We start from the raw sequence: 9,217 nt of genomic DNA, 5'->3' as shown, positions 1-9,217 counted from the left end.
AAGTAGAAAGAATTAAAAGAGGATATGAACTGAACTGGGATATAATACATATGTACATGGAGAACTTCATGTTAAGCAAAGTGAGTCAGGCTCAAAAAAGTCAAAGACCATGTTTTTCCTCATATATGGAAGCTAGACCTATCAGTTAAATGTACATATATATATGATCATATACATATTCATATACATATATATGTATATATATGATTACATCAGTGTTTCTCTGTCTCAGGGGAAAATGTGAGGCTGGCACTTTGATCAAATTGACACATCAATACTTACTCTTTTTCTATCACCATGCTCCCTTTTATTATTTAACATCTAAGAGTATATTATGTTACATTTATTTATAGATAGGCTGTTTTAATATTCTTTATTTTGCTAACATTTTCAACCAGTTTTTGCAGTACTATTCACCATAGCCACACTTTGGAAACAGCCCAATTGTCTGACAACTGATGAATGGATTAAGAAAAGGTGGCATATATACATAATGGAGTTTTATTAAGCCATAAAGAAGAATTAATTTATGTTGTTTGCTGGTAAATGGATAGAATTGAAGAACCATATTCACCTTACCTATAACCTCATATTAGAATCTCAGTAATCCTGGCTAAAACCAATGAAATATTGGTTCCACTTTAATATACATTAAAAAAAACACAGATAAGGCAGGGCACACAGCATTCACAGTAACCCATCTTCATTTTGTTAACGCATGCTCTCTTTGTACACAGTACTACAATAAAACTATACTCTTTCAATGTTCTACTCCCCTTCATTCTCACAGATCAGATCACTTGCTTCTAACTTGAGAGAGAGAGAGAGAGAAAGAGAGAGAGAATGCTTCCTTATTTGTATGTTTGTAACCAGACTCTTGATTTGAGCATTGGATCTCATCCCCCCTAAACACTTAATCAAGAAATTAATATTACTGAAAATTCCCTCTCTCTCTTCTATAATTAACTATTTCCTGCCTCTCAGATATTTTTCTTGTTATTATTAAAACTAGTTAAAAGCATTTAGTTATTTCAAAAAATGCTTTTATGTTTCTCTCATACCATTTCTCTCTTGCCTCTTTTCACTGTGAGACTTTTCAAAAATGTATAATCATCGTATTCAAGTCCCCACTTTCTACTCATTCTTCATACCACTGCATGTACATTTTGTTTCAGAAAATCCACTACAAAATCCCTTACTAAGTTTACTAGTGACATTTTCTATTAAATTAAATATTTTGTTCATTATATTTTGATGCTTGTTTGGGAAATTGTTTCCTTTTTCTGGAATTTCACAATGCAAGTATTCTTATTGTTATTTCTATGTCTTTGTGGACTCAACTGTCTCTTTTAAAGGTCCATCCTTATCCACCTGATCATTAAATGTTGAACATTTCAAGTTTGAGACCAAAGGCCTTTCCTTCTACTTAACTAATTTCAATGTCAAGGAAAATTTCATTCACAGATATTCTTTCAATTACTCCCTATTTAGAGGTCACTCACAACTTTCTACTCTAAACTCCAGTGTTGAATTTAACTTATTTGTTGACTTTTCTTAGATGTCTGGCAAAAATTTCAATGACATCATATATCACACATTAACTCATGATCTGCAAACCCAAACATTGCTATCTTTCACATTAAGCTTGGTTATTACCAAGCCTAAGTCTAGAGTTTAGTCTCATCTTCAAGCTCCATTCCAATCCATTCTTCATACATTAGTTTTACATACCAAGTTTCCCTTTCATCAGTCTACTTCAATATTACTTTACTTGTATTATTATAGCCCAAACAGGCATCATCTTTAATCTAATATCCACAATGGCTTCCTAAGTGGCCATTCTCCCATAATCTCTTCTCTATATGGTGCCAAAATATTTTCAAAACACAAATTTGTTATATCAGTTCACTGATCAAAATACTACAATGAGTTCCCCATTCTGCTAAAATAAAGAAAACCCTTAAAATATTCAAAAGACCAATGTGATTTACTCATATATATTTGCAGCTACATTTCTCATCATAGTCTTCTTCTCTTTGATTAAGTTGCTGTAATATTGACATTCTTCCTGTTCCTCAAGTTCACATCCTTCCATTCACTATAGAGTATTTGTGCATATTGATTCCTTTAACATTTTAAAACCCTACATTTTCCATCATTTTAGTTAATGTTTTCTCAGCTCAATAATTGTCACTTTGCAAAAGACTCCTCAATATCTTTCCACATTAAATTGTTTCAGTGCAGTGGATAATTCTTCTTATAGTACTCACCAGATTTGCAACAATTATAGTTTCAAATTTACTTGTATGCTTATTTGTGAAATAGTGGTTTCTTTAGGTATTGATTTTGAATGATAATTTCATTTCAGAATTTACAAGTAGTTTTGTTACCAATGTATCTGCAATGCTTAGACCACAGTTACATAATCAATGAAATCATTGTAATAGGGAAATGAAAGTAGAATTGGACCAGTAAATATTACACATAGTGGCAGATATTAAGAACAATTGTTCCAAATCAATTATATGGCTATACAATTGAAGAAAGAGAAAATGTATGTGTTTAAATCACAGCATTTACATAAGAATTTCAGATAGATTAAAATAAATCTTAAAAATTTTAAAGTGCTATAAGAACAGATAAAATTTAAATTGTGCTTGGGAAAGAACTTCTCAAACAAGATATGACAACAGAAAAAAATTTAAAATGTAACTGACATATTTGATAATACAGATTAGAAAACTTTGTTTGAAAAAACATGTAATCCAAGATGAGCTATATCAGAAGAAAAACAACATATTTGAATTAGAACATATTTGTGACAAAGAATTAATAGCAACAATTTATAAAGATCATTGATAAATCAATAAGGAAATATGCTAAGAAAAATTAGCAAAAATTAACAAAATAATATAGTAAATGCCTAGCAATCATGTGGTGAGTGGAAAATAAATCTTTTAAAAATCAAAATTCATATGTCATTTAGCCTCCAAATATGTCAAAAATGTATTATCAATTGTATAGAAATTGAGTAAACACCTTAATGTTCTTTTGTATAATATAAATTTGGATAGCTTTTATAGGAAACTTTGACAATGCTTAAAAATATTTTCACTGTATGTACTCTAAAATAACTACACTTAAAACTATTCACAAGGCTGGCATGCTGGCATACATCTATAATCGCAGCTATGCAGGAGGTGAAGAGGAATAGATCTTGGTTCAACACCAGCCCAGGAAAAAAGGTTAGTGAGATCCTGTCTCAAAAAACAGACTAGGCACAGTGGTATATACCTATAATTCCAGCTTCATGGGAGGCAGAGGTAAGAGAATCACAGTCAAGGCCAGACCCAGGAAAGAACATGAGACCTTACCTAAAAAATAAACTAAAAGAAAAAATGGTTGGAGACATGGCCCAAGTGGGAGAGAACTTCCAAGCACAAGGCCATGAATACCAAAAAAAAAAATCAGAAAATGGAACAATACTATGTCATATAGATCATTTCTTAAAAAACAAAACCTAGAAACAGTACAAATTTTAATCATGAGAAATAACTATGTAAAAATTTAGTACATATATTGAATTGATATATATATGAGTTTAGGAAATTATATCTGTACCAATATGGAAAAGCATCCACAATATATTCAGATTTTTAAAAAGCAAATTGTGAGAACATTCTATAAGCTTATTTATTAACAAAAGATAAGCAGATGTAGAGACTTCACAGATGTACAAAAATACTTAATTCCTTGTTCAACATCTCTTGGCCTTATCATTCCAAGTGATTGATTATTGATTAGAATTTTCAAGGGTAAGTTATATAATTATTAAAAACTCTTCATCTAGCTAGTATCATAAATACATTTATCTATACTTGTTTTCTTCTTTGTATTGGATTAATTCCATTTTATTTGGCAGATGTACCTCACATTTTCTATACTGAAGGAACTGTCACTTCCCAGTTTAGTTGAGGATTCAGTTTTTTCATCTTTGATTTTTTCCCTTTGCTCTTTTACTATTACTGTGCATAGTTTCAGAAGGCTTATAAAATATTTTAATAGGGCAAATAAAGCATAGATATACCTTTAAATGAAAATATTTTCTGTGTTATTCTATTCAATAAGGCTTGAATGACACTGTACTGTTAAAAGAAGTCCTAAATTGTTAAAAGGAAAAATATGAAAGATTGATAAGAATTTTTCTCTGTACTGAGTAGTTAATTATGAAAGAAGGATTAGAAAATATGTTTAAATATTTAACATAAGTGTCTTATATGAGTAAGGTCATGCTTCATCTTCCTCATACAGTAGGAGACCTGGTAACTAATAAATATTTGTTGAATTAAATAAATACCACATTCAGAATCATATTTGAATGAGGATTTTTAAAAGAACATATTTTGGCAACATGGAAATGGAGGATGCTAATGTGTTCTAAGTAGATACATCATAATCAAAAGTTTGGCTTTAGGACATTATGAAGGCATATTCAGGCAACAGTGAGATTAGTTTGAGTTTAAGGTATATGTAGATGACTGAGAGATGGAACTGTAATAAATACTAAGAACCAAAAGGTTGACCTTTACCTTACTTTGCTACAAATCCATTATCCACTACAAACGTTACAATTCTCTCACAAAGAAATAGACCAGCTCAGATATATTTAACTACCTACTACAGATGGTGCTAATCATTAAAAATTGTAATGATAGAAGATAAAAATACTAATGAATCTTTATATCCAAACTGATCATAATGCTGTTACATTTGGACTTTACCTTCTTCATAAGGTAGAAGAATTTTAAGCCATCACCATAGCTCCTTCTGTGTGTGCTAAAAGAGCAGATGCCCTGGTTTCAATTCTGTTAGGGAATCCAAAAATGAGATATTGTTTATTTTATAAACCAAACCTTTGAGCATATGTTGCTAGGTGGCAGTCACTGTGACCTGTTTGGAAAATCTTATGGAACATTAACCTGCTTCTTGTCCATCACCTGCTGAGGCTGAGTTCAAGAAGAAATTGTCTTCCCTGTATGAGCTGTGCATGACCTTCAACCTGCACCTAGCAGTAACACTTAGAGCACAGCAGGTGAGCTATAGCTCTCCCTCTTTCTACTTTGCAGATTTCACTCAGAAGACACAACAAGATAAATCAGGAAAACTGAATATTTTATATATGCCACTGTAAATAGTGTGATTTTTATGGATAGAAAGAATTTGGCACTAGGTGCCATGGGGAGAAGAATCTTTTAATACTGCATGCACTCATGTTTTAATCAAATTGAAGTTGTCATTTATATTTAGGAACTATAAATATAGCACTCTAGCTGATGTTGATTTGCATTTGGTCTCTGAGCAAAGACAAGAATTATAAGAAATTGCAAAAAAAAGGCCAAGTCTGAATTTTACATGCTAAGAAGGCATTTTAATTGACTACATGCTAAGATGAGTAGTTCACTATTACTGTCAGAAATTTCAATCTAACACTCAAATTTTTGAAGAGGTAAGGTAATTTGTGTTTAGTAGGTTTACATCTGTTAAAAAGTCTAGTCCATTAGGTTACCTAACTTCCTTCACACCAAAGCAATATTAAGAGACCAGACAATTATAGCAATACATACCAGAGTTCTAGAGCTTAGTCATCAGACTAAAAAATTATCCAGAATGCTAAATAAGAAGTCTTTCTTTAATACCAAACACTTTGAGGAATATATGATCATTTTGACGTATTCTGTTCCTACTTCCCAGCTTGTGAACTTGTATGATTAAACTCACTAGGTCAACTCAACTTGGAATATTTTTCTCCTCTTATCAAAGAGAGAAAAATAATATTGCATAGAGAATGATGAAAGAGGTGACCCGGGCAGTAAAAAAACCATGAACAAAGAGGGAAGTAAGAAAACAGCCCATAGCAACAACCTCTTATCTCCGCAGGGGAGGAAGGGAAGCCAATACTACAACTTCATGGTAAATCAGATATCCTGACAATGCTGGCCGTTCTACCTGCAGGACAAGTTCAAAGTTCTCAAAAAACTTAAATTGAGTTCAGGGAATTTTTGTGATAGTGACCTACCCATCGTAAGTGACTGGGCAGTACTTGGGAGGAAATCCACTTGGTTTCTCCCCATACCTTGGAGATCTACAGCTGGAAAGCATTTCGAGAGGGACCTATTGTCTGAGATGGAGCTACTCTGGGAACCTAAAAATAAGGAACAAGCACAAGTGTTGGGGTGGGGCAAAACCACAACAGTTGGTTCTGAGAGAGGGAGGATCTGATTTGGACTCACTAACAAGTCTGGGAAATAAGGAGCTTGGGCTCTGAAGGGCACAAGGACAGTGGCTCTGCCCTTTGCAGCAAGCAGAAAGCCTCATCATCTATGTAATGCTACAGAGACCAAGAAATCCAAGACCAAGTCTGTGGCCAGGAGACAGTTCAGCTTCCAGATCTGCCTCCTTGCATATTGTGGCTGCTAACAGCTATGAGCAAGAGCTCTGAGCCCAAGTCCAGGGGACTGTGCTATTTTCCAGCTTCTGTATTTCCATGGGGAGATTTCCTGCTGGACAAGTTCTAAAAATGCTAAGATAAGCAGGCAGATTTCAGTATTTTCTTGGTTCCCCCACTCTAGCACAGAACTTTGTTTGATCCTCCCACTCTTCTATGTCTTTGGCAGAAATCTCTATCCTTGGACATTTTCTCCTGAGGTACACAAAATGAGTGGTCAGGAATGAGAAGAAAGCTGCCCAGTTTAAAAGATGAAAATCTTGCAGGGGTCAGTAGTGATTCCATGTGTACAAAGAAGGGAAGTTTCTAAAGTATATGCAGTCATGATGGTGACAGCTGAACCCTGACTAGCCTGACCCCTCAGCCCACATACAGAACCAGTTTGATACAGTTTTTGTTGTTAAAGTTGTCTAACTCCTATTGGAGTGGTACTTATACCAGACTGGATTGTTGTACCCCCAGTTTATGTCCCAGCACAGTCAATGATTGAAGGTGCCAGACAAGCAGTTAAAAGTTAAAGCAAGTTCACACCACAGACCAGAAGAGAAGAGTAAAGCAAGCACAAAGTTTATTGACAAGATAGCAAAGCACACTGATAGGTGGGACTTAGTGAAAGAGCTAAGCAGTAGGATGACTAAAGTTCATGAAATTATATACAGGCCAATATAGGCACCGCTTCCCATTCTACCTTTGACACTATGGCTGTAATTGAGTATCTAATTGACTTTTGGTCAAGATCAACCATCTACTTGCTCCCCACTATCCTTATCAGTCTGGAAATTCCAAGAAGTTCATCCTGTCTTTGAAGCTTACTATCTACATTTTATGACTACCTCTCATTGTTCAGGTGAGACCCCTTGTTTGTTTATCTTGGGAAACTTTGCTATGTTACTCTTCTTTTAAGGGGTCTATATCCCATTACTTTAAATGCCTGCCTTTAGGAATGTTTTATCATTTTTTTTATCTAGGAAGAGAAATTACTGTGCCTCAGCCCTTGTGTGAAGCTGGTTTCTCATTCTCCCTAAACGTTTTGCTTTTAAGTGTGCCTTCATATCTCCTTTATCTAAAACAAAGTTATATCTGCCATCCTTCCCTTTACATCCCCAGGGTTATTTCTGACATTTGTTCCTTGGGACATTTCTGCCATTTTATTTCACTTCACACTTGTGCCCTTACAGTACCAGACATTGAGACCTCAATAAAAGACTGTTCACTAATAAGCTAACAAAACAAAATTGGAAGACACATTTAAATCAACAGATGCACACAACTGAGAAGCACAAGAAATATAAATGAGTAAGGCAATATGACTTTCCCAGAATTGTATAACTTCTCAACAAATGAATCCAAATATATTGAAATGGCTAAACTGCCAGACAAATAATTCAAAAGTATATGGTTAAAAATGACCTGTGACCTCAAAAAGGATTCAAAGAAACAGCTGTATGAAGTAAGGAAATCAGTTCAAGATCTGAATGAGAAAATCAGCAACATGGATGAGAAATTCAGGAAAGATTTTGAGATTCTGAAAGCAAACCAAAATTTTGGAAATGAAAAACTCAAGGAATCAATCAAAAACACAATGAAAAGCATCATGAATAGACTAGAGTAATCAGGAAAAAAAGAATACTAGGGGCTGAAGAAAAGTCAAGGAAGTATTTCATTTGGACAGCAACAAAGGAAAATAAATAAACACGACAAATGTTTTCAAGAAATCTGTAGATGATCAAAAAACCAAACCTAAGAAACAATAGGAAGAAGGAAAAGGTAAAATATGAAGTAAAGGCATAGAACACCTTTTCAAGGAAATTATGGCAGGAACATTCCAAAATCTAGGGAAATATATGGATATCCACATATAAGGGGCATATAGAATCTCAAATAGACATTGCCAAAAAAAGAACATCTCCATGTCACATAATAGACACAATTTAAGATTAGGATAAAGAAAGAATATTTAAAACTGCAACAGAAAATTTGCCTTATTTATGAAGGAAAACCTAGCAGAATTACATCAGATTTCTTAGCAGAAACCCTAAAAGCAAAAAAACTATGGAGCAATCAGAGAGTAAATAACTGCAAACCAAGATTATGACATATAGCAAGATTATCTTTTAAAAATTATGAAGGAATAAAGACCTTCTAAAATAAGCACAAACTACAAGCCAAAACAACTCATGCCTATTGAACCAGCCTTGCAGAAGACATTTACAGGAATCCTAGACACAGATGAGGAAGAAAGCAGTCACAAATGTAAGAGGTCAGTAAAGGATAAATTTCAAAAGAGGAATAGATAAACAAATGAGAAGAAGGAAAGAATCAAATGTATTCAATTTAGTAAGCTAGCAAACTGAAGAAATAGGACAAAGAAAAGAATAAATCAACCAGGAAAACAAACAAAAAATTGCAATAATCAGCCAACATTTCTCCAAAATAACCCTAAATGTAAATCATGTTAACTCTCAAAGACACATATTTGCTGATTAGATTACAAAACAAGACCAGACTATTGGTTATCTACATAAGACCTAACTCACTGGCAAAGACACACAGAAAGACTGAAAGTGAAAGGATGCTAAATGATAGACTAAGCAAGTGAAAACTGAAAGCAAGAGTAACAATACACATATCAGACAAAGTAGACTTCAGGCCAAAATAGAAAAGATAAAGAAGGTCACTTTACACTAAAAAATGGAACAATTAATCAAGAGG

This window comes from Castor canadensis, chromosome X (assembly GCF_047511655.1).
Source record: "Castor canadensis chromosome X, mCasCan1.hap1v2, whole genome shotgun sequence".
NCBI lineage: Eukaryota > Metazoa > Chordata > Mammalia > Rodentia > Castoridae > Castor > Castor canadensis.
Note: the sequence above shows the minus strand (reverse complement) of the source record.